Source organism: Physella acuta, unplaced genomic scaffold, assembly GCF_028476545.2.
Source record: "Physella acuta isolate Inbredline_101_S28 unplaced genomic scaffold, ASM2847654v3 ptg000113l, whole genome shotgun sequence".
NCBI lineage: Eukaryota > Metazoa > Mollusca > Gastropoda > Physidae > Physella > Physella acuta.
Window position 1 is genome coordinate 55,435 of NW_026731633.1, and position 25,155 is coordinate 80,589.

A 25,155-nucleotide genomic window follows, 5' to 3' on the forward strand; every position below is an offset into this window, starting at 1 on the left:
ATTTTGGAAGATTTCCACCCTGCTCTCCCCCCCCCCCCAATCCCCCACCCCCCACCCCACACACTCACCCTGTCAGTCGGCTAATCCTTGATTGTCTCTTGTTTCAGTCGCTACCATTCCGCTTGTTGCTTCTTGGCACATCCGGGTCTTGCCTAGCTTCCGCTTACACCCTTACCTCATTACAGCTCACGTGACGCCCGCATTTGCATGTGTTGTGTTTAATCTCAGCTCAGATCACGTGGTCTGTGTCACATGATGCCACGCCCATCTACCACGTGATAGAACATCGATTCATTGAAAAAATCAAAACAACTGAGTTCTCGTTCTTTACAATGAGAGGTACTCCGTGGACCTTTTGGGGTAAACGGTTGGCGAATCAGCGGTAAGCGATTGACGAAATTCGATGTAAATTTCAGGCGAATTGAGGTAAGCAGTGGACCGATTGTTGGCTAAAGATAAAGCTAATTCAAGTAAGCAGAACAAACAGCGTATTTAGTTTCGCGGCGTAAACTACACAAAGGGGGAAAGCCGGTGGACCAGCATATGAAGAGTCTATCCTTGACCTTGATTATAGTGTATCATTCATTAGAGAACATAATTAGTTTTTTCCGACCTCACCCTGACCTTCAGCTGTCTATTATCTCTCTCTCCCTCTCTTCCAGTGTTTCTCTCAGACTTTTTTCTCACGGGGGGGGGGGGTAGAGGGCACTTAAAATTTCTAAGGGGGGGGGACTAAATTTTCCGGAGGTGAGTGGATTGCGGACACTGTTAAAAGTATATTTTTTCTATATAAATTCCATTTCGTTCGAGTGGGGGGGGGGGGGGCGGTAGACTTTCTTTCCGGGAAGGGGAGGGGGTGCAGAAGAGACGCCTGGAAGAAACTCTGCTCTCTTCCTCTCATATATGACCGCAAAGGTCAAGTGTTTACTTATTAGCCAGGCAGTCAGTAAGGGGGTTAAAAAATTTAGCAGTTCTCGTCACGTGGGTTTCTGATATTTGGCATAGTGAACACGTCATCAACGATTCCCATCTCCCAGTACTCAGTGAACAACCTACAATCTTAGTTTACACTGTCAGGGCTGTTCTACTCATTAAAGTTTGTAAAATGAAACGTTAGATATAGCTGTAACTCAATCCACGTGAAGGGTCTTTACAGGGAAAGGTCAGGTAGTTGAAAGTGTAATAATAGAACTGTAAGATGTAATTGTAATTTAACACCTCCACCCTGACGTAATATGAACGCCCTGAGTAAACTTATGAAAGTCTGAGACCAGTTTGCGCACTGCGAATGTTAACCAGTTTCCGCACTCCGGATGTTAACCAGTTTCCGCACTCCGAATTCTACAAATTTCCGCAAGTGGGCGGGCGCGTGTTGACCTACACACATCCACACGTGCAAAAATTAGCAAACAGGCAAACATGATATTCTAAGCCTTTTGTTTCAAACTTCTAGAACATGAGATCTAAATTAACCCTCAGCAGGGGATCTAGGGTGGGGGAGGGGGTGGGGCTTAAATAAACCAAATTTAAATTACAATGGATAACAGTGTTTTTTTTTTCTAGTGAGCTAATGCTCAATTCAGCGTTGTTATCAATAGCAGTTAATTGTACAGAAAATCTTTAGTTAGCATAAATAGATATACCGTATATAATAAAACCTTTAGTTAGATATTGTATTTACTTTAACTGACGTATCCGTATAGTATTTGATCTTACGTAGAAATGTGAATCTATGCTTTGCGTGGGGAGGGGGATTTTAAGTGAAATCAAAGACTTAAAATTAATTACCATTCTTAAGGATCATTGCTCTGTTGTATGTGACCTATTTAGATGACCTATGACCTTTGTTCTAGTTTCGTCTTCAGAATGTGATACTATTGTCTCATGATAAACAACCCCACATACGCTGACTTTCGGAAATTTATTTTAAGCTTTGAGTTTTTATAATACTAATTGCAATTTTAAAATGTTTGGTGTAATGTGACTAATCTACGCGAGAAAATTTTCTCACAAATATTGTGTGTAAGCAAAAATAAAAAAAATCTTATGACAATTACGAAAAACCTATACCCACAACATCTAACAAAGCCACACTCATCAAGTAAAGTAATTTTAGTTAACCTGAAGTCTGCTTTCTATTAATAGACACAAGTGGTCGAATCATCTCTGGAAAACACGCAGCATTTCAGTAGATGATCATAGATTAGTTGCCGCGACATTTGAAAGTGATCATAGATTAGTTGACGCGACATTTGAAGGTGATAATAAGATTGTTGACGCGACATTTGGTGGTGATAATAAGATTGTTGACGCGATAATAGGAAGTAATCATAGGATAGTTGATTCGACATTTGAAGGTGATCCCTCATCGGATAGTTGACGCGACATTTGGAGGTGATCATATGATAGTTGAGGCGACATTTGGAGGTGATCATATAGGATACTTGACGCGACATTTGGAGTTGATCAATAAGGATACTTGACGCGACATTTGGAGGTGATCATATAGGATACTTGACGCGACATTTGGAGGTGATCATATAGGATACTTGACGCGACATTTGGAGGTGATCATATAGGATACTTGACGCGACAATTGGAGTTGATCAAATAGGATAGTTGACGCGACATTTGGAGGTGATCATATAGGTTAGTTGATTCGACATTTGGAGGTGATCTTAGGATAGTGGACGCGACATTTGGAGGTGATCTCTCATAGAATAATTGACGCGACATTTGGAGGTGCTCATAGAATAGTTGACGCGACAACGTTTTTGAATATTTGTTTTTATTAGAGCAAAAATAAATTAAAACCAGCCAATGGATATTAGTTGCATGTTGGTGTGGTTGTGGACGTAAGAAAAACAACTCGCCACGCGTCACCACATGTCTCCATCGTAGAATGATCGCACCGAAAGCTCGCGCCGCGCAGTCTCAGAGGCTGACCACATTATAGATGGGACCGCCAAAAATATTTCACATCGATCTGTTTCAGCTGCGATATCTTATTTACGACAGTAATTGGCTAAATAAAATATAGTTTCATCATTTCTAATCGAAATACCTCATTTGAAAAAATCCTTGAATTACTTCGGTAAAAAGAAAAAATAATGTTTTTTTTTTTGTTTTTTTTTTTTGTTTTTTTATATCGGGCCACGTAGATTCTCATAAAGCCGTAGATAAAGTTGCCAGAAAAAATAGAGGCTCCGAATAGGGCGGTCGTAACTGCTTGCCACATTGAATTAGATCGAGAGTTTTTTGGGGCAGAAAATATTTTTTTTTACACACGCATCATCGGTGTTTAGTTTTGTTTACATTTTCATCCGTTAACCTTTGACCCTGATTAGGATCAATGAAGATTAATGTCGGGGTGGGGTCGAGTCTGGCGGAGTCTGGCGCCGACATGGAGGGGAAAGATGTGTCCGGGGTGATCTCTGGGGTGGTACAGAGATCCGGCCCGAGGCGAATGGTGGAGGGGATGGAAAGGCTGGGTTGTGTCCATGGTTGTGTTAGGCTGGGTGGGTTGTGTCCATGGTTTTGTTAGGCTGGGAGGGTTGTGTCAATTATGTTGGGAGGGTTGTGTCAATTAGGTCGGAGGGGTTGTGTCAATTAGGTTGGGAGGGTTGTGTCAATTAGGTTGGGTGGGTTGTGTCAATGGTTTAGTTAGGCTGGGAGGGTTGTGTCAATTAGGCTGGGAGGGTTGTGTCAATTAGGTTGGGAGGGTTGTGTCAATGGTTTAGATAGGCTGGGAGGGTTGTGTCAATGGTTTTGTTAGGCTGGGTGGTCTAAGCTATCGTTAAGCTGTGTTATATTGATGATATGATTAAATTGTGTTATATCAATTTTATCTTTGAGCTGTGTTATATCAATGTTATTGTTGGGCTGGGTTATATCAATGTTTTTGGTTAACATGTCGATGTGATTGTTGGATTGTACTAAATCGATGTGATTGTTGGATTGTACTAAATCGATGTGATTGTTGGGTTGTACTAAATCGATGTGATTGTTGGATTGTACTAAATCGATGTGATTGTTGGGTTGTACTAAATCGATGTGATTGTTGGGTTGTACTACGGTTGTGTTTCGGAAAGGTTGTGTTATGTTAACGCCATTGTTAGTCATCACATTGTTATATATTCATGTTTAAGAGTCATGTATTAAGTTTAAATTATATTAACCAATTTTTTTTGTAATTTTTTTTAAAATGTAAGGTTGCGGTTTGATTTAATTAACTGTGGTAAAGGTTGTAATTGTATATTCTAGATGAACTCTCATCCGAGTCGCATTCAATTAACAACCAAAACTGGATTCATTTAATTTAGAAGTGCAAAAAGCTGTACAGTGTTCGATTTCGATTCAAATATAAAAATTAATTAAACACAAATAAATCGTCTCTAATTTGATGCTTAGTGGGAGAAAAAAAATAAAGTATTTGATGATTGAATTAATGGTTTATATCATAAAAATTGATACTATCGTATTTCCCCCCATAAAATAATTTATATTAGATACATTTAATAAATTTTCTTGATTTTTAGTTATCCTAGATTGCGGTAAAAAACGAAACTCATGTCATTTCATACGCAAATTTTTGAATTACTAATCGGTTTGCACTGGATAAATTTTTTTTTCTTTAACCGAGAATGGGAACATTTCTAAGATCTTCGGCAGATTAGCCGACAAATGAGCTGGGTTCTCCGCCATGATGAATTATTGAGACCAATTAACTCCGATTGAGGAGCCGATGTGGTTTGTTTCATATCGCGTTCATCAATGGCGGCTATAGGGTTATTGACTTCAGACTTTATTGGCCTGCTTGCTATTGTTCGCGCCTTTTTCGGGCAGATTTCTGACTAGTATTCATCGATATTGTATTCAGAATTAGCAGGAATAATTTCTTCAATATTGGTAGGAGAATGTCTACAAAATGTGCGTGGATACACTGCAACTATTTGCGTCGTTATGGGGTGGAGGGACTCGAATGTCTGCATTGTTTGCGGCGTTGCGGCGTCTGCACTATTTTCTGGGGTGAGGGTAGAGGGGACTATGTCATGCAGACCGAATCCGTGATTAACGCGAGCAAGTCGTCACACCATTAATGATTCATTAGAATTCGGTAGTTTTATGTTAATAATCTTGTTTGCGTGAGTTAGTTTAATCAAAATTTACGTCCTGATGACTGTTGCTGTAATCACACATGCATGCTGACGACTTGCTCTAATCACTCATACGTGCTAATGACTTATGATAAAATCACACTTGTATGAAACCAACACCTGCGAGTCACCAAACACCTGTCTAAGCATGGGCCCACGACACCTGTACCGTAATATGAAACACCTGTAGTTTGTGCTATATGAAACACCTACAGTTTGTGCTATACGAAACACCTGCCACATGAAACACCTGCATTTTTATGCTACACAACACCTGTGACACCTGCCACTGTGTTACATGACGCACCTGTACCTGATAACGGTTCCAGAAACAGCCACTAACCTGCCATGTTTTAAATTCAAGTATTGTCCTGCTCCCCCACACGAGCTCGGGGTGGTTCGAATTTCTCCAAGTTTTGATTGATGTACGTTTCATCTTTCTCAACTGCCTTAATAACTGATCAAATCGCATTAATAAATTTGTTAAATAATTGAACATGCTATTTTTGTACTAGCGTGTATGAATATGTTGTATGGGGTTAGATGAGCTGTGGGGATACATATATATGTTGAGTATATGTTGAGTACGTCTAGCATATGTTGAGCGTATGTTGAGTACGTCAAGCATATGTTGAGCGTATGTTGAGTACGTCAATCATATGTTGAGCGTATGTTGAGTACGTCAAGCATATGTTGAGTATATGTTGAGTACGTCAAGCATATGTTGAGTATATGTTGAGTACGTCACGCCGAGGGCAATGTCTTGAGTTTTTAATTTTTTTTATATTTTGATTAGCTCAGTCTTTTCTAGATAGACCAACTGCTGTCTGCTGTTAGCTGTCTCTGTCTGGCTTTCATTCTGTCTCAGGCTATATACCTCCAGCAACACCAACAACTATATACGGCTAACTGAGTCTCTGGCTATAATCCTCTAGCTAAATCTCTGGCTAAATCTCTCTCTGGCTAAATCTCTGGCTAAATCTCTCTGAATCTCTCCATGGCTAGCGGAATCTTTGGCTAGAACGCTTTTGCTGTCTCTCTACAGTTGAGGTATGGCTAGATCTCTCCGTGTATCGCAGTCCGGCTAGCTGCTGACTCTGGCTATATCTCTCCGACTATCTCTCTACGGCTAGCGGAATCTCTGGCTAGATATCTGGATACTTCTCCCTGGATTTTGATCATCCAAGAACATTGGCAAGGGATGAGATGTTTGATTATATGGATTTCCGCTATAGATGCTCCGGCTCTAAACTTGCGATCGTAATGTGTCTCTGGCTCCCAGTGTCCATCTCTCAGTGTCCGGCTCCCATATTTCGGCATCAAGTCTCCGGCTCCCAGTCTCCGGCTCCCAGTCTCCGGCTCCCAGTCTCTGGCTCCCAGTCTCCGGCTCCCAGTCTCCGACTCCCAGTCTCTGGCTCCCAGTCCCTGGCTCCCAGTCTCTGGCTCCCAGTCTCTGGCTCCCAGTCTCTGGCTCCCAGTCTCCGGCTCCCAGTCTCCGGCTCCCAGTCTCCGGCTCCCATATTTCGGCTCCCAGTCTCTGGCTCCCAATGTCTGGCTCCCAGTCTCCGGCTCCCAGTCTCTGGCTCCCAGTCTCTGGCTCCCAGTCTCCGGCTCCCATATTTCGGCTCCCAGTCTCTGGCTCCCAGTCTCCGGCTCCCAGTCTCTGGCTCCCAGTCTCTGGCTCCCAGTCTCTGGCTCCCAGTCTCTGGCTCCCAGTCTCTGGCTCCCAGTCTCTGGCTCCCAGTCTCTGGCTCCCAGTCTCTGGCTCCAAGTCTCTGGCTCCAAGTCTCCGGCTCCGTCCACTACCAGGTGACTCATGTTATATCAGCGACTTCGCACCGGCTGACCTGAGCAAAGCTTCTAAAAATAGCTCAAACCTATACAACCAGAAAATGAATTCGGACAAAAGCCGGCTAAAACAAGATGTTCACGTTCGCTCTGACACGTCACGTCGCGTGACAGGGTGTCACATGACCGTCAGGTATCGATACCCACGCGCGTGCTACAGTCACCCGTGACGTCATTGGTGTTAATTACAGCGCCGCTTGTCGGTAGATTATACTAATTACCGGAGGGAAAATTGTCTTTTAAATGGCACATCACCCTCCATCGCCCACCTCCGCACTTTGATGCTACTCCACTACTACAGCACCTTTAAACCTGAGTTTGTAATCATTTTTTTAATTAATAACTAAACATAGAAGTTTTGTTGACAGTCACTTTTGAACTTTACAATCATCATCACATGGTCAACTTTGAATCAGTCATCCGACTCAGTTTTGGCTAATTAGCAGTATTCCGACTTCATGACTTATCAGCTATTACTTAAAGTAACAGTAATCATATGTATATAACTTTTGATAGTATAAATATAGCACGACTTTATAAATTTACATCTCAGGTTTAAATTAAAACGTATTAAAAATAAAAATGATATATCGACATAAAGAAATTCCTTATTTGTGAATAATTAATAATCATACATTTATTATTGTAAAAATATATATATATATGAATATCAGTAGTGATAATAATCTGACTTGAAACAAAACTTGAAACGTGTTTGAAATAAAGGGCGTGGCTGAAATATAAGTTCCTTGTCCTTGTACATTGACGGGGGTCTAACTTTCCCACGTGACAATAGATAAGCCAAATATCACCGCAAGGTAGATTACTCTAACGGCGATTCAGTTCCTCAGAAGAAGGGGGAATAACGCTGAATTATTGAAGACTCGTAGCGCGGGTTGAGCTAGTTCAAAGAATATCCGTGAAATATTAAACACCGATTCTTTTGTTTTATTCAACACAAACAGGGACATTAAGATTTTTTACTGCCGCTGTGCGCTGTGTAGGAGCCGGCATTTTTTATAGGACGCCGGAGATTTTTTATAAGTAGCTGGGGATTGCTTTTATAATCAGCCGGAGATTTTAAAAGGAGAAGGAGTTATTTTTTATAAGGAGCAGAACATTTTATTGGGAGCTGAGATATATATATATATATATATATATATATATATATATATATATATATATATATATATATATATATATATATATATATATATATATATATATATATATTTAAGGAGCCGGAGATTTGTATAAGGAGTCTGAAATTTTTAAAGGAAGCCGGAAATATCTTTATAAAGAGCTGGAAAGTTTTATAGGCTGCGGAGATATTTTTATAAGGATCAGGAGATCTTTTTATAGGTAGACAAAGAATTTTCCGTGAGCCGTATATTTTTTTTGTGGATTCGGAAATCTTGTCTACGCAGCCGGAAATTTTTATCAAGAGCCAGGGATAATTATAAAGAACCGAACGCTTACCACAAACCGGAAGTATTTTCCTTGTAGCGGGAGATTATTTCAAAGGTGTTGGTCATTGTCTCTGTATCTAACAACATGTCTCATACACTCTGCTTCAATACAATTTTTCTATACACGCAGAACATTCTTCCTAACTATAAATGTTCTAGCAACAAAAGAACATTACCATTAGAACAAGGGAGACAATCGTCCACGATGAGATGAAATCTAGTGCCACGCCCCTTCAAAAAGACAAAACCTTTTTAAAAAAAAAACATATTTAAAACATATTCCTCCAATATCATCTAAGCAACTCGTTGTTTGATTAGATAATTCCTGACGTTGTGTATTTTAATATCACGAATATTACCGTCTCGGATTTCGCATGATTTGATTTAAATTACCAAAGTTGTCTCACTCTAGCTGGGGAGAGTTTCTTCCCTTGACGATAAGAGCTCTTCAAACATATTTAATTGTTGTCTACCCTTGCCTATCAGAATAAAAAAAAATCACGTCTCAATTTTTGAAAGGATGAACTTGTCCGGGCAGGTATAGAGATCGGGTTGTCCGTAGATCGGGTTGCACATGGCGTTGTGATTGCATTTGGATCAAGATAAATAAAGATCAGGTTGTATAGGGCATGTATGGAGATAGGGTTGCCAATGATCGTATAAAGATCGGGTTGTTCAGTAATTATATGAGGTGTTTTCTTATACAACTTTTATACGTACCGGGATGATTAAAATGGTGTATGATTCTTGATTTTATATATATATATATATATATATATATATATATATATATATATATATATATATATATATATATATATATATATATATATATATATATATATATATATATATATATGTATATATATATGTATATATAAATATATAAATATATATATATATATATATATATATATATATATATATATATATATATATATATATATATATATATATATATATATATATATATATATATATATATATATATATATATATATATATATATATAAAGCAAAGTGGTCAAGTGCCCGATAGGGCACTTCCCGGCGCCGCAGGCGCGTCAAATTTGGCACGATGGTGCCTTCGGGCGATAGAACACGAAGGACGGTGACGGTTGGCCGAAAAGTCTATGGAGAGGGGGTCAAAACTGACCTCGACTGACCGGCGCCTTATATGGGCTATATTACGAAAAAAAAATTCCTCCGACGACCCCCCTTGATATTTTGTGAGGTGGTAGGAGAACGCCTTGGGATGTCACAAAAAACTCGCCATGTCCTGGAAAAATCGGGAAATGGGTCAAAACTGACCAGTCGTATTTCCCTATATAATCTTTGTATTTTATGGGAAAAACAGAGGGTCATTTCAACGCGTATTTCAGGGTACTTAAACACAGTATATCTGGCTAATTTTTTGCATACTCTTAGGTAAATGGCTTGACCTTTAGGGAAAACTGTCGGTCTCACTCAAAGCCCTCGACGAGGGCTAAAAAGTGACCGCGAGTGAAATTCTCTTTATATGAGCTCTATTACGAAAAAAAATTTCCGACGACGACCCCCCTTGAAATTTTGTGAGGTGGTAGGAGAACGCCTTGGGGTGTCACAAAAAACTCGGCATATCTGGGAAAACTTCGTAAAGGGGTCAAAACTGACCAGTTGTATTTCCCTATATAATCTTTGTATTTTATGGGAAAAACAGAGGGTCATTTCAACGCGTATTTCAGGGTACTTAAACTCAGTATATCTGGCTAATTTTTTGCATACTCTTAGGTAAATGGCTTGACCTTTAGGGAAAACTGTCGGTCTCACTCAAAGCCCTCGACGAGGGCTAAAAAGTGACCGCGAGTGAAATTCTCTTTATATGAGCTCTATTACGAAAAAAATTTTCCTCCGACGACCCCCCTTGAAATTTTGTGAGGTGGTAGGAGAACGCCTTGGGGTGTCACAAAAAACTCGGCATATCTGGGAAAACTTCGTAAAGGGGTCAAAACTGACCAGTTGTATTTCCCTATATAATCTTTGTATTTTATGGGAAAAACAGAGGGTCATTTCAACGCGTATTTCAGGGTACTTAAACTCAGTATATCTGGCTAATTTTTTGCATACTCTTAGGTAAATGGCTTGACCTTTAGGGAAAACTGTCGGTCTCACTCAAAGCCCTCGGCGAGGGCTAAAAAGTGACCGCGAGTGAAATTCTCTTTATATGAGCTCTATTACGAAAAAAATTTTCCTCCGACGACCCCCCTTGAAATTTTGTGAGGTGGTAGGAGAACGCCTTGGGGTGTCACAAAAAACTCGGCATATCTGGGAAAACTTCGTAAAGGGGTCAAAACTGACCAGTTGTATTTCCCTATATAATCTTTGTATTTTATGGGAAAAACAGAGGGTCATTTCAACGCGTATTTAAGGGTACTTAAACTCAGTATATCTGGCTAATTTTTTGCATACTCTTAGGTAAATGGCTTGACCTTTAGGGAAAACTGTCGGTCTCACTCAAAGCCCTCGACGAGGGCTAAAAAGTGACCGCGAGTGAAATTCTCTTTATATGAGCTCTATTACGAAAAAAATTTTCCTCCGACGACCCCCCTTGAAATTTTGTGAGGTGGTAGGAGAACGCCTTGGGGTGTCACAAAAAACTCGGCATATCTGGGAAAACTTCGTAAAGGGGTCAAAACTGACCAGTTGTATTTCCCTATATAATCTTTGTATTTTATGGGAAAAACAGAGGGTCATTTCAACGCGTATTTCAGGGTACTTAAACTCAGTATATCTGGCTAATTTTTTGCATACTCTTAGGTAAATGGCTTGACCTTTAGGGAAAACTGTCGGTCTCACTCAAAGCCCTCGACGAGGGCTAAAAAGTGACCGCGAGTGAAATTCTCTTTATATGAGCTCTATTACGAAAAAAAATTTCCGACGACGACCCCCCTTGAAATTTTGTGAGGTGGTAGGAGAACGCCTTGGGGTGTCACAAAAAACTCGGCATATCTGGGAAAACTTCGTAAAGGGGTCAAAACTGACCAGTTGTATTTCCCTATATAATCTTTGTATTTTATGGGAAAAACAGAGGGTCATTTCAACGCGTATTTCAGGGTACTTAAACTCAGTATATCTGGCTAATTTTTTGCATACTCTTAGGTAAATGGCTTGACCTTTAGGGAAAACTGTCGGTCTCACTCAAAGCCCTCGACGAGGGCTAAAAAGTGACCGCGAGTGAAATTCTCTTTTTATGAGCTCTATTACGAAAAAAATTTTCCTCCGACGACCCCCCTTGAAATTTTGTGAGGTGGTAGGAGAACGCCTTGGGGTGTCACAAAAAACTCGGCATATCTGGGAAAACTTCGTAAAGGGGTCAAAACTGACCAGTTGTATTTCCCTATATAATCTTTGTATTTTATGGGAAAAACAGAGGGTCATTTCAACGCGTATTTCAGGGTACTTAAACTCAGTATATCTGGCTAATTTTTGGCATGCTTATAGTTAAATGGCTTGGCCGTAGGGTAGACCTGTCGGTTTCACTCAAAGCCCTCGACGAGGGCTAAAAAATGACCGCGAGTGAAATTCTCTTTATATGAGCTCTTTTACGAAAAAAAATTTCCTCCGACGACCCCCTTTGAAATTTTGTGAGGTGGTAGGAAAAAAACTTGGGGTGTCACAAAAAACTCGCCATGTCCGGGAAAAATCGAGAAATGGGTCAAAACTGACCAGTCGTATTTCCTTATATAATCTTTGTATTTTATGGGAAAAACAGGGAATTTTCAACACAATTTTTCGGTTACTTAACCTCTGTAAATCATGCTAATGTTTTGCATACATATCTATAGATGACTAGACCGTATGGAAAAACTGTTGGTCAGACTCAAAGCCCTCGACCAGGGCTAAAAGATGACCGCGAGTGAAATTCTCCTTATATGAGATATATATAAATAAATTGACGAACAATACCCTTAATATCATTTGAGGTCGTAGACCGACCCTGTAGGATAACAAAAAAACTTTATTCCCGTCGGAAAAAGCCATTGTAGTTGTTAAATAGGTTCATATATCGTATTTTCTTATATAAGCATAGCAAATGTTTTTTTTTTTAAAAAGGAAACAGACATAAGTCGTATTGTCCATTTTCAAGGGAGTTAACCTTTTTAAATAATTATTTTTTAAATAATTGTATACTATTTTAAACAGAAACAGAAAATGACAAAGCATAGCGTTTGTTTTAGTAAAACATTAAGTTGTTAATTAAGCTACGTATCACAATTTAAAAAAAAATTAATTTTAAAAGTCAATGTAATATAAATTATGAGATATACTGTTCATGGAACCTCTGTAGTTCTAATTCCATTTTAGTCATAGATTGCGTACTGTTGAATATTTATTTGTGTACACGTTTGTGAAACAACATACAACAACATCTTCTCTAAAATTAGCATCATTGTTTAAATTTAAGCAACTCCACACCTCATCCATCACTTAATAATTACGTATTCGTATTCTCAAATGATTTTGAAAACCTAAGCGAAGCTAGGCAGTATGCCTAGTATATATATATATATATATATATATATATATATATATATATATATATATATATATATATATATATATATATATATATATATATAAAGGGAAACAATTCAACATAACTAGATTCTTCTTTTATTATGGGAGATAATTCCATGGTGACGCGGGCTATTAGTAACGAATAGCCTGAAGTAGTCGTCGCATCCCATTGAATGTTGAACCTTTTTCTGACACGTTTTTGATATTTTAGCTGTTGTTGTGTGGGTGGCCAGTGGCTTTTTGAGGGGTGGGGGTGGGGGGGTAGTGACCTTACTGAGTGGGTGGCTAGTGACTGTATTGAGTCGGGTGGTGGGGGGGGGGGGGTGGCTAGTGACTGCATTGAGTCGGGTGGTGGGGGGGGGGCTAGTGACTGCATTGAGTCGGGTGGGGGTGCGGCTAGAGACTGTATTGAGGGGGGTGGGGTGGGCTAGTGACTGTATTGAGTGGGTGGTGTGGGGGGGGAGGGGGCTAGTGAATGTAGAGAGTGGTGGGGGGGGGGGCTAGTGACTGTATTCAGTAGGTGGTGTGGGGGGAGGGGGCTAGTGAATGTAGAGAGTGGTGGGGGGGGAGGCTAGTGACTGTATTGAGTGGGGGTGGGGGTAGTGATTATTGAGTGTTGGGGGGGGCCTTGTGACTGTATTGAGTGGGTGGTGGGGGGGGGGGGGGGGGCTAGTGACTGTATTGAGTGGGTGGTGGGGGGGGGGGCTAGTGACTGTATTGAGTGAGTGGTGGGGGGGGGCTAGTGACTGTATTGAGTGAGTGGTGGGGGGGGGCCTTGTGACTGTATTGAGTGGGTGGTGGGGGGGGGGCTAGTGACTGTATTGAGTGAGTGGTGGGGGGGGGCTAGTGACTGTATTGAGTGAGTGGTGGGGGGGGGCTAGTGACTGTATTGAGTGGGTGGTGGGGGGGGGGGGGGGCTAGTGACTGTATTGAGTGAGTGGTGGGGGGGGGGGGGCTAGTGACTGTATTGAGTGAGTGGTGGGGGGGGGGGGCTAGTGACTGTATTGAGTGAGTGGTGGGGGGGGGGCTAGTGACTGTATTGAGTGAGTGGTGGGGGGGGGGGGCTAGTGACTGTATTGAGTGAGTGGTGGGGGGGGGGCTAGTGACTGTATTGAGTGAGTGGTGGGGGGGGGGGGGCTAGTGACTGTATTGAGTGAGTGGTGGGGGGGGGGGCTAGTGACTGTAGAGAGTGGGTGGTGGGGGAGGGGCTAGTGACTGTATTGAGTGAGTGGCCAGATGCGCTAGTTCAGTAGCGTTGTGTGTGTAGGGATGAGGAAGGTGGAGACATTAGATTTAACCTGTGTTTTTGTTGGGTTGTATAATTACACAGCAAGTATAAAATACAAGCAATCATCATTACAGTCTATGACACGCATCACTAGTTTACACGTTTGTTAAAAAACATAACTCGTTTCCGTTAATGAAATTCTCAAGTTAAATGTCACAAGTATAAAACAATGCAAGAACAAAAATAAATTGTTTTGCAAAAAAACGCTTGTTAAAAAAAATCATTTCGACATCAATATTTGCTTTTGACTAAAGTCTATAGTAAAACCCACCCAGTCAGTGAAGTTTAAGCCAATTAGAAAAAACAAGTTAAAAATAAAACTTCACGCAAGCTGCTATTATCTCATAAAATCACTACCCGTTGTATGTCTTGGTTTAGAAAAATACATCGTAAACACCCGGCAATAATGACATACAACCTTAGAAAAATCTGGCTTAATTGGTCTCAACGGAAACGGGAACCTGTACGCATGAGTGATCAATCACTCACTCAACATTCACTTTTCTGCTTTAAAAATGTCCTCAGTCGCAGGGAAAAGGTTAAATCTATTTTTTGGTGTCTCCCCCAACGTCAAACGACGGGAAGCCTAAAGCTAATTTTAACCACACGCCCCCCCCCCCCCGCTCAGGATGTCTACCTCACCCCACGTGACACACCTACAGCAGCAACATCACGTGATCGATCCACTAACGACGGCGCCAAATATGAGGGCGATAATTGCAGACGGAGGGTGACGAAACGCGCTAATGACGATGATTTTGTCTTACTGTTCCATTTACTCAAAGTCCCAGCCAACCTCTTAATGCTCCAGCTTACACATTTTAGACGATTACATATGTAAGCTCTCTAATTCGACGAGGAAATCGTGACTTACCTGTGTACACAGCGTAACTATATATATATATATATATATATATATATATATATATATATATATATATATATATATATTTCAGCCGTGTTTATTATTATAATTTCGTTAAGTTATCAGACCAGCTCTATCTACGCGTGATCTAGCAGTATAGAAAAAGGAGACAACAGAATCTGACTGGTTCTGGGTGATAGTCTTGAATCCCTGAACTCTTTCAGGATGTGCTACCGCGGACTTTACATAAGTTCTGACACTTTTTACCCCACCTACATTTTTCTATAGAACTCTCATTACTAGATTACGATGTTCAGACTTTCTTTGTGGCAATTTCTGGTAGCGAGGACGGGGACGGGGACGAGGGGGGGGGGGGGTGATATGCCCCGCCGCAGCACGACCATAACCCTACTTCCCCACTACGTGCCAGAAAAATAATTTACAAAAAAAAAACATTCTTAAACGAGTGTCACATTCTTATCCCCAGCCCCCCCCCCCCCCCCCCCCCCAACTTTCAGAAAATTTCAAATGCCCCCAAAAATTATCTGAAAGAAACACTGACAATGATTTAAAGTAAAGGATAAATGTGTATGGGTATTGGGAATTGAAAGTGTGGTTGGTGAGGGAGGTTGGTGAGGGAGGATGTCCAGTATAGGTCAAGGCCCCACATCGTCGTGGACCTAAGTTATGACACGTTGGTTCCAATTAATCCGAGAAATATTCCAGAAAACTGGACACGCTCCACGCCCCACGGGGATTTCTCGCGTCTATCGAAATAATTAGTCTAGTAATTAGAGCCAGAGTATTTGACCTTCAAGTCCCAGGCGTTATGATTTATGAACTTTGACCTAGATTACATTGAAACTTTTCTTTTAATCTCAAGCGTTATGTAATGCCTGTTACAAAAACCGTCATACAAAAGTGAGTCACCTTTCTAAAGCTATAATTTTTTACATAACTTGACATATTCCCCACATACCAATACATGAGCACTTCTTGATTTCTACTCTCTCCCCCCCCCCCCCCCCCCCCCCCCCACCATTTCATCCATATCTCACAATTCGATATCAACTCACCCATAACCTGACTCACAAGATATTATCAACCGCACGCAATGTTAACGTCCCCCCACCCCTCTCTAACCCATCACCTATACACCCTCCACCCCTCTAGACACACTAGCAAAAATTATGAACTAACTTTGAATCTTAGAGCCGTCATTTAAAATCAAATCTCAACTTTGAAACCAATAACTGTCCGCCCGCGCCTAATAATTTATTTTCTGTTCCCGCTGTCATAAAATCTCTATCTCCAGTGATAAATTGTTTTTTACAATATTTTATTCTAATTTAGATCCGGTAAAGCAAAAAAAAAAAAAAAAAAAAATAAGCAGCTGGCTTTTTTTTTTTCATTTTTCGAATTATTTCAGTGTTTAAAAAACTATGTAACTAAGAAACGATAACGTCATTATATGTTTGCTTACAACGCTTTACAAAAAATATATTCTGATTTTTAATATTTTATTTAATATTTAAACGCAAAAAATACGGTAATCGGAGCGCCTAATAATAGTAAAAACTAAAAAAATAATTCCTAAAACCTTAGGAATGTCTCGTTTTTGGTCCATCATTTTATGAATAAATAAAGACCAATCATAAAACTCCCAATACACTGAAAACGTGACAATGTTCACCACGCTAATCGTGGTACTACTGGTACGATTTCAATAGAGATAATTACACTCTGCGAGATAGATTGCAATTTTTTTTATTATACTGTAACAGGAATATGGGTTAGCACTATTATGTTTTATTATATTCTAATGCTGCGTGATCAGAAACAGCATGGTCTTGAGGTAGAGCTAACGCTGCTAACCCACAAGTCCTGGGTTCGGATCCCAGGTTGGAGTCCGTAGGACGACCCTGTGTCTACACAACTCTAATGGGTATCTAATCCAAGTTAGCGAAGAAAGGCAGTTGGGTATATTGCTGACCACACTATCTCACTATATACCGCGGTCATTGGAGCAGATGAACTTAAGTTCGTCTGCCCTATGTGTCTTGGAACGGTAAAAAAATTATTAGAGTATAATCAAGGTAGTTTTAAAAAGACCAAATTTGTTCTTGTGGTCATTATGGTACCACTAGACAGTGTCACTACTAAACGTGTGGTCATTATGAGGTCCAACCCAAAGTTCATCTCTTTTAGCTAATCATTCCTCTTGTTATAGATCCCACGCTTTTTTTGCATTCAGAGCTTCTTTCTGGCATCTCTACAGACAAGTAGGGGAAGGGTGCATTTCCACTACCCCAGCCCCTTCTGATGAATCGGAAAAAAAAATATAATTCATGTAGAAAATATATACTCTAACCAGAATCCGCCCCCTTCCCTTGTAAATTTAGGTGCGCTACCCAGAAAGTTTCAAGTTCCCACCCGGAAAAAAATGTCTGAAAGAAACCCTACTGGCAGCGCATATTACATAACTGTATTTGATATTGAGCTGTTCAAGTGTAGCCTGTGCGAGTAAAGAACTGATGTTATGGGGGCGGGAAATCACGTGATTATCATCTAGCTCAGTGACCAACCAACAATCATCTGGCTCTTGGTGGAACTACTGGAACATTCTGGAAGATGAGATGATTTCTCGGGGTTTGTCCGGCCCCCGTGGGACCCGCTTGACCAGCGGTCGTGGGTTTGTGGGTGAAGGTCGGAGCTAAAAATGAAACTCTTAATGAGAAAAGACCAAATATCTTTCCAAGACATTAATTTTACCACTGTGACGTAGGCGGGTGAGATTTATTGCAACGGGGTCAAACCAAGTAATGTGCAACTATTTTTAACTGTGGCAAAAAAGGAAGAGCGAAGTGATGTTTTAACAAAATAAAATAACATTTTGCAAATCACATTTTCAAGTTGTATCAGAAAAAAAGAACTTTTCTTTTAATTGACGCTTCATTTGTTAATGCTGCAGTATATAATATGCTACATTTGTTAATGTTGCTTAGCTTTGAGTGCCAGAATACGTTTTCATCTACATTCTTGGTTCCATGAAAAATGCGCAAACGGAAAACTGCTCAAATAAAAAAAATGCGCCAATACAAAACTAATCAAACAAATACATTTTAATGTTGTCATATTTCGTGAAAAAGTGTTTTGTAATGTCACAATGTACTTAAGGTCATTCTGTGTTAACCTCTATAAATGCTCGATTTAAGAAAACAGAAATGCCCATGTGTACATTTTTGTGCGCACTTTCCCGGCGCGCAGTTTTGCATCTTTCCGGTCACTGCATTCTTCGACAGTTCAAACAAAATCAACGCTCATACAAATGATACTACTAACTTTTACGGATGGTTACTTGGGCTATCTCTGTCTATTTCTCATATTATCTTTATCGGTTTTTGGTCATCGGGTAGGCAGATTTGGAACGAGGATGAGAATTCAGATTTCTCTCACCCATTTGACCAGCCTCTAGACACGTGGGTTTCTGCCATGTTCCTCCCTTTTGATACCCATCCCCCCCCCCCCCCATCCCAGTGTGTCTTCTGATTTTGTAAAGAAGGATGGTAGGGTCAGGGGACGATCTACCTTACCTATCGCGGTTTGCAAACTCGCGACAATCGGGCTAGCAAGGGCGCAGTTTACCACTAAACCAAGCCAGTGTCACGGATTTAGACTAATTACTTTATCCGAAATTAGCATAAATAACTATTAATAATCAAACGAACTATACTTTACAAAGTTGATCGCACGATTAAGTGTAGCACTTCCTACGCGTTTTCAAACCGTTTCTCAGATGTACACGCCATTAACCTAAAGTACATAGATTTTAGATCACCCAACGCTGTCGGTCCAATAAACAAGACTCACCCTCTAGTCTGGCTGTCAGGAGAGATTAGTCATTACACCATCTGAGATGTTGTCCGTTTTTTGTGTAGTAGATTTACGACTTGATGTAGGTCTGAGATAGATACGGAAAGGCGGGAAAATGTCGTCTGGTAAGGAAAAGTGAGTTACCTTTTTGGTATTTTGCTGCAAGTTTTCTCTCTAGGATACCACTTAAGGTCAAATATTAACAACTAATTAATTAGTCCTAGTTATAGTAATCTAATTAACAAATCAAAGGGTGGATAGCTCCTACAAAAAAAGGCTATATTTTTTTTTTCATTTTTCTAAAATCGCCGTTATGGCCATAAGGATTTGGCCAACTTGTCCTACACATCCTATCGTGACCACTGCAATATTCGGCCAACTAGTCCTTTACACGCAAGTGTTGCCACCAACTTACAGTTTAAGTGCATATAGATCAAAATATGTAATAAAAACAAAGCCCGCAACATCGAAAATACGATTCCGTTTTCCAGCACTTTCCTTATGTCAATAACTAGATTTTTATATCAGGCCATGTGCACATTCTAAAACTATCTGGAAATATTAATCTAATGCTGCCGTCTTTGTCGCGTTTCCTCTGAAGACGCGAAAATCGTAGACACGTGACGTTATATAAACTTTCCCCGACCTTTGACCTACTTTAGCTAAAAGCCCAAAACTGGGAGAAACATCTGCCACGTGGGATTAACTTAGACGAAAACAAAAAATTAAAGTTCGCGGCGTTCGTTCCCTGGCGGCATGTTAATTTAAAACAATAATTTCCTTTGAACTGATGACAATCAATACATGCAATATATTGAAACAAGGAACATCGATATGGAAATAATTGCTACAAGTCTGCAGAGGCGATGGCCATAGGAGAATGCTGCGTTGTTGTAGGTGTAAGGACGTTTGTATTGGTGGCGTAGGCCGCTGTTATTTATTCGTTATGTGTCTGATTTACTGTGGCTTGATGTAGTTTGACGACTGAAATCGGCTCTCATTGTATGACTGAATATGGCTCTCTCATTGTTTGACTCTTTACGGCTCATTTATTGTTTGACTCTTTACGGCTCATTTATTGTTTGACTCATTACGGCTCTCTCTTTGTTTGACTCATTACGGCTCTCTCTTTGTTTGACTCATTACGGCTTTCTCATTGTTTGACTCATTACGGCTTTCTCATTGTTTGACTCATTACGGCTTTCTCATTGTTTGACTCATTACGGCTTTCTCATTGTTTGACTCATTACGGCTTTCTCATTGTTTGACTCATTACGGCTTTCTCATTGTTTGACTCATTACGGCTTTCTCATTGTTTGACTCATTACGGCTTTCTCATTGTTTGACTCATTACGGCTTTCTCATTGTTTGACTCATTACGGCTTTCTCATTGTTTGACTCATTACGGCTTTCTCATTGTTTGACTCATTACGGCTTTCTCATTGTTTGACTCATTACGGCTTTCTCATTGTTTGACTCATTACGGCTTTCTCATTGTTTGACTCGTTACGGCTCTCTCAGCGCATGACAAAATATGGCTCTCCCATTGTATGACTGATAACGGCTCCTTAAATTTCTAAAAACGGCTTTTATGAACAAACTGTTCTTGTAGAGTTTATGAAAAGCTGTAGATAAAAGCACATAGACATTCACCATTTGTGCGACTCCCTAAATATGTTATGTCATCAACAAAAGCGTGTCCCTCCAATTAACAAATACAGGCAAAATGTTAATCATGCAATCATTTAATACAAGCAACATGTTTATCATGCAACATGTTTATCATGCAATTCTTTAGGTGCTGTTATTGTGGTTAGAGCATTTGTTTTTATTCGATAAAAAAAACGAATTTTTAAAAAAAAAATTGCGTTTCTCTTATTTCACAGAATCAACGATTGTTTTTTCTGGTGTGTTTTTTTTTTTTTTTTTAGCGCAATTTCCATTCTGGAGAATTGCGTTTATTAACCCGTCATTTCTGGATGGATGGATGGATGGATGGATGAATGTGTGTCCGGGCTTTAAGTCGTATCTCCTCCTCAACGAAGCAATATCGATGACTAGTTCCAAAAGCAATTATGTTAAGCAAGTTACGAGAATGAGCATAGGCCATAAAAATTCCGGGTTTCTTTCATGTATTTCCCGTAAAAGCCAAAAAACCTCGAAAAAATGCAGTTTTTGGCCCATATCTCGGCAACCAGACCACTTAGCGACTTGAAACATGTACCAATCGATTCCTGCCATAATTTAGAACAGTATTGCCGAAGAAAGTTTTCAAAAATATCCTCTCGTTCGGTCACAAATTTTAAAATTACATAAACACCTACAAACCGATCGCTCTTCAAGCTTGAACGCACCCAATCATTATACGTCAGAGCTATTTTTAGATAACATAAGGAAATTGCGCATAAATGTCACTAGACTTTTTTAATTAACTTGTTTGGTTAAAAAGGACATAACAATCTGCTGTTGTTTAGAGTTGATCAACCACACAACATGACAATCATTTTAGTCATACAACAACAGTCATCCAACATGTGTCATACAACATCAGTCATACAATATTAGTCATACAACATCATTCATGACTCGCTAGTCGCTAAACATTAGTCATTACAAATCAGCATCAAAATCGGTTATTGATTAACTGTGTTCATAAGTAGCTAAACCAGGGGTGTCCATTTGTAATGTATCACTATTGAAGACGGTGTGGCTAATAATAATAAAATCGTATGACAGCTCTATGACTGATTTGTACGTGTGTGTCGACGTGTGTGTGTCGACGTGTGTGTACGTGTTTGTGTATGTGTGTGTGTCGGCGTGTGTGTATGTGTGTGTACGTGTGTGTTGCTGTGTGTTTGTGTACGTGTGTGTTGGCGTGTGTGTACGTGTGTGTGTACGTGTGTATCAGCGTTTTTATCGGTGTCTGTGTGCGTGTACCTATAAGACGTTCGAAACTATGGCAACGTCTTCTAATGCACGACAAAGGTCACTGACCTATGAACGAACACGTGACCTACTCACACCGCTAGCTACTCTCTACACTAAGAGTACACTACTCCACCTACACCATGCATGTTCCGACGATGTCAGTCCAGTAGCGTCATTGGAGGAAGCTTTAAGAGTCCACCCAGCAATAACGAGTACCTTGCAATCAAAGCCGCCAATATACGTGTACCCACATCGTCCGAAAACCATCTTAACTTCAGTGAGTTTCGTTTTTCGGAAACTTATTTTCCGAGTGCAATCTTGTTTGGAGTTTCATTTTTAACATTGCTAATAAATGTTTGTGTGTTGGGGGGGGGGGGGGGGTGTTGTAGTGTCGGCAAAGATTAGTGTGTAGACTGCGAAGAGAGTAGTGTGTACGCTTGGGATGGAGAGAGAGAGTTGTGTGTACGCTAGGGAGAGAATGGGTTGAGTGTACGCTAGGAGAGGAGTGAGTTGCGTGTACGGTAGGAGGGGAGTGAGTTGCGTGTACGGTAGGAGGGGAGTGAGTTGCGTGTACGCTAGGAGGGGAGTGAGTTGCGTGTACGGTAGGAGGGGAGTGAGTTGCGTGTACGCTAGGAGGGGAGTGAGTTGCGTGTACGCTAGGAGGGGAGTGAGTTGCGTGTACGCTAGGAGGAGAGTGAGTTGCGTGTACGCTAGGAGGGGAGTGAGTTGCGTGTACGCTAGGAGGGGAGTGAGTTGCGTGTACGCTAGGAGGGGAGTGAGTTGCGTGTACGCTAGGAGGGGAGTGAGTTGCGTGTACGGTAGGAGGGGAGTGAGTTGCGTGTACGCTAGGAGGGGAGTGAGTTGCGTGTACGCTAGGAGGGGAGTGAGTTGCGTGTACGGTAGGAGGGGAGTGAGTTGCGTGTACGCTAGGAGGGGAGTGAGTTGCGTGTACGCTAGGAGGGGAGTGAGTTGCGTGTACGGTAGGAGGGGAGTGAGTTGCGTGTACACAACTTTACAACAAGATGCAGTAGCACGTTACCAACATTACCAGAATCAACTTTTGTGTGTTCATTCTCATCAATCATTAACCCAGAATCATCCTTTATATGTACATTCGCATCTACCCCATTAAACAGAATCATCCTTTGTCTGTCTATTCACAATCTATCCCCTAGGATGCGAACAGCCATTGTGTAGATATTCACATTCACATTTACAGTTAATTAATTGTCTACACACGAATAGCGTGTCTGGGTGGCGGGTGGGTGGGGCAGGGTATCAGGGGACCCCAGCTGCACGAAAACTGTGGTCTCTGGGGGCGCCGCTACACATTAAAGCGCTCCGTCAAGTTGGTTGTAAACATGGCAGGGTATTTGGATGGGGTTGGCGGTGGGTCGGGAGTGGGGGGTGGGGGGGGGGTCCATCAAACATCGTGGTGTCTGTCGTCTACATCAATGTGTGGGTGTGGGGAGAGGGGGGTTGGGATTTCGTGTACACTGCTAAAAGCACTTTAAAAGTGCTACACTAGAACTGGTTAACCTCCACATGCTACCCTAAATGTGCTACCTTAATCATGCTACCTAAGGCTGGCTGTCTTATGTTCGCTACTTTAAAAATGATACCTTAGAATTGCTACCTTGAGCTCATGAACATAGACGTCAACTTTATATGTAAAAACTTAACGTGCTACTCTAGCACTCTAAGCAAGTTTATCTAACAGCTATCTTAGACAGCTACTCGTGTAATGCTACCATTGATTCACGCCAAGATGTACTAACGATGATAATCCTAACGACGATAATCCTTACGATGATAATCCTAACGATGATAATCCTAACGATGATAATCCTAACGATGATAATCCTAACGATGATAATCCTAACGATGATAATCCTAACGGCTCTTGAAATTTCTTTCCTGTCCCCAGCCCCCCGCCCCCTCAATAGAACCTCATGAAACTCGTGGTTTTAAAACTACTCTCATCGAACTGTTCATACCTGCGATTGGTGAATGTAAAACATGCTCATCAGGCAAACATCACTCACTGCTGAACTAATATCTAGCCCAGGGACAGATGGTGATCAGTGTGTACCCTCAGTTTGTGAGTGAGGCAAACTCTGACACTAGGGAGATATAAGACATCAAGGTACAGTCCCACAAGAGGGAGAATGAGGACACCCGGACACACTTCTACATTAGGGAGAATTAGGACATCAGACAGTCTTACAATAGGGAGAATTAGGACATCAAGATACAGTCCTACAATAGGGAGAATTAGGACATCAAGGTACAGTCCTACAATAGGGAGAATTAGGACATCAAGATACAGTCCTAAAATAGGGAGAATTAGGACATCAAGGTACAGTCCTACAATAGGGAGAATTAGGACATCAAGGTACAGTCCTAAAATAGGGAGGACATCAGGACACAGTCCTACAATAGGGAGAATTAGGACATCATGGTACAGTCCCACAAGAGGGAGGACATCAGGACACAGTCCTACAATAGGGAGAATTAGGACATCAGGACACAGTCCTACAATATAAGAATTAAACATTTTGTGATCACTGTAGACTCACAGAGAGGCGGGATAACCAGTTTCCGTCAACAAGACTGGGTTCAAGTCTCATTCAGGGCATAATGTTTTTTTAATCCGATCATTAAAGCTAGTTACCTTATTTCCAACATATACTGCACCAGATTAACAGTGAATATGGTTTTATCTTTTAATGCACCAAGTCAGAGCACTAAAGTTAAGGTGTCCTCTTATGTCCTATTCTGCACCATTCATTGCACAAAAGTCCTATCGTCAGCATTTTAAATGTGTCGCATCATTTTTCCACATCATTTAATTAACTGATTAAAACGATCACCGTTTTCAAGTAGCCCTAATTACCATTCATTTTAAATTAGTTTCTCAGACGTAGTGTTAAATCGCTTTATAATTAATGAAAAGATTTCTATTTACAAAACACGAAAAAGCCGCACGAAAAATTCTTCCGACGGCCGAAATATCAATCTACTAAAATAGCTCAAATCTGTTTTTTTGTCATTGAACCGAACAAGCCACGGACGGAACAGGCCATTAGCCTGCACATTGGTGCGCATTGATTTGCCTCGCATCGACGCACCACAGACACGCGTATAAATAATGCGCCAATTGGCGAATGAA

At 40.7% G+C, this 25,155-nt stretch overlaps 1 long non-coding RNA gene across 1 annotated transcript in view; it reads right to left on the reverse strand.

Moving 5' to 3' along the window:
- Positions 1–25,155, reverse strand: part of LOC131934590 (uncharacterized) — a 31,098-nt gene that overhangs the window by 5,034 nt on the left and 909 nt on the right. The gene's annotated exons all lie outside the window — the stretch shown is intronic.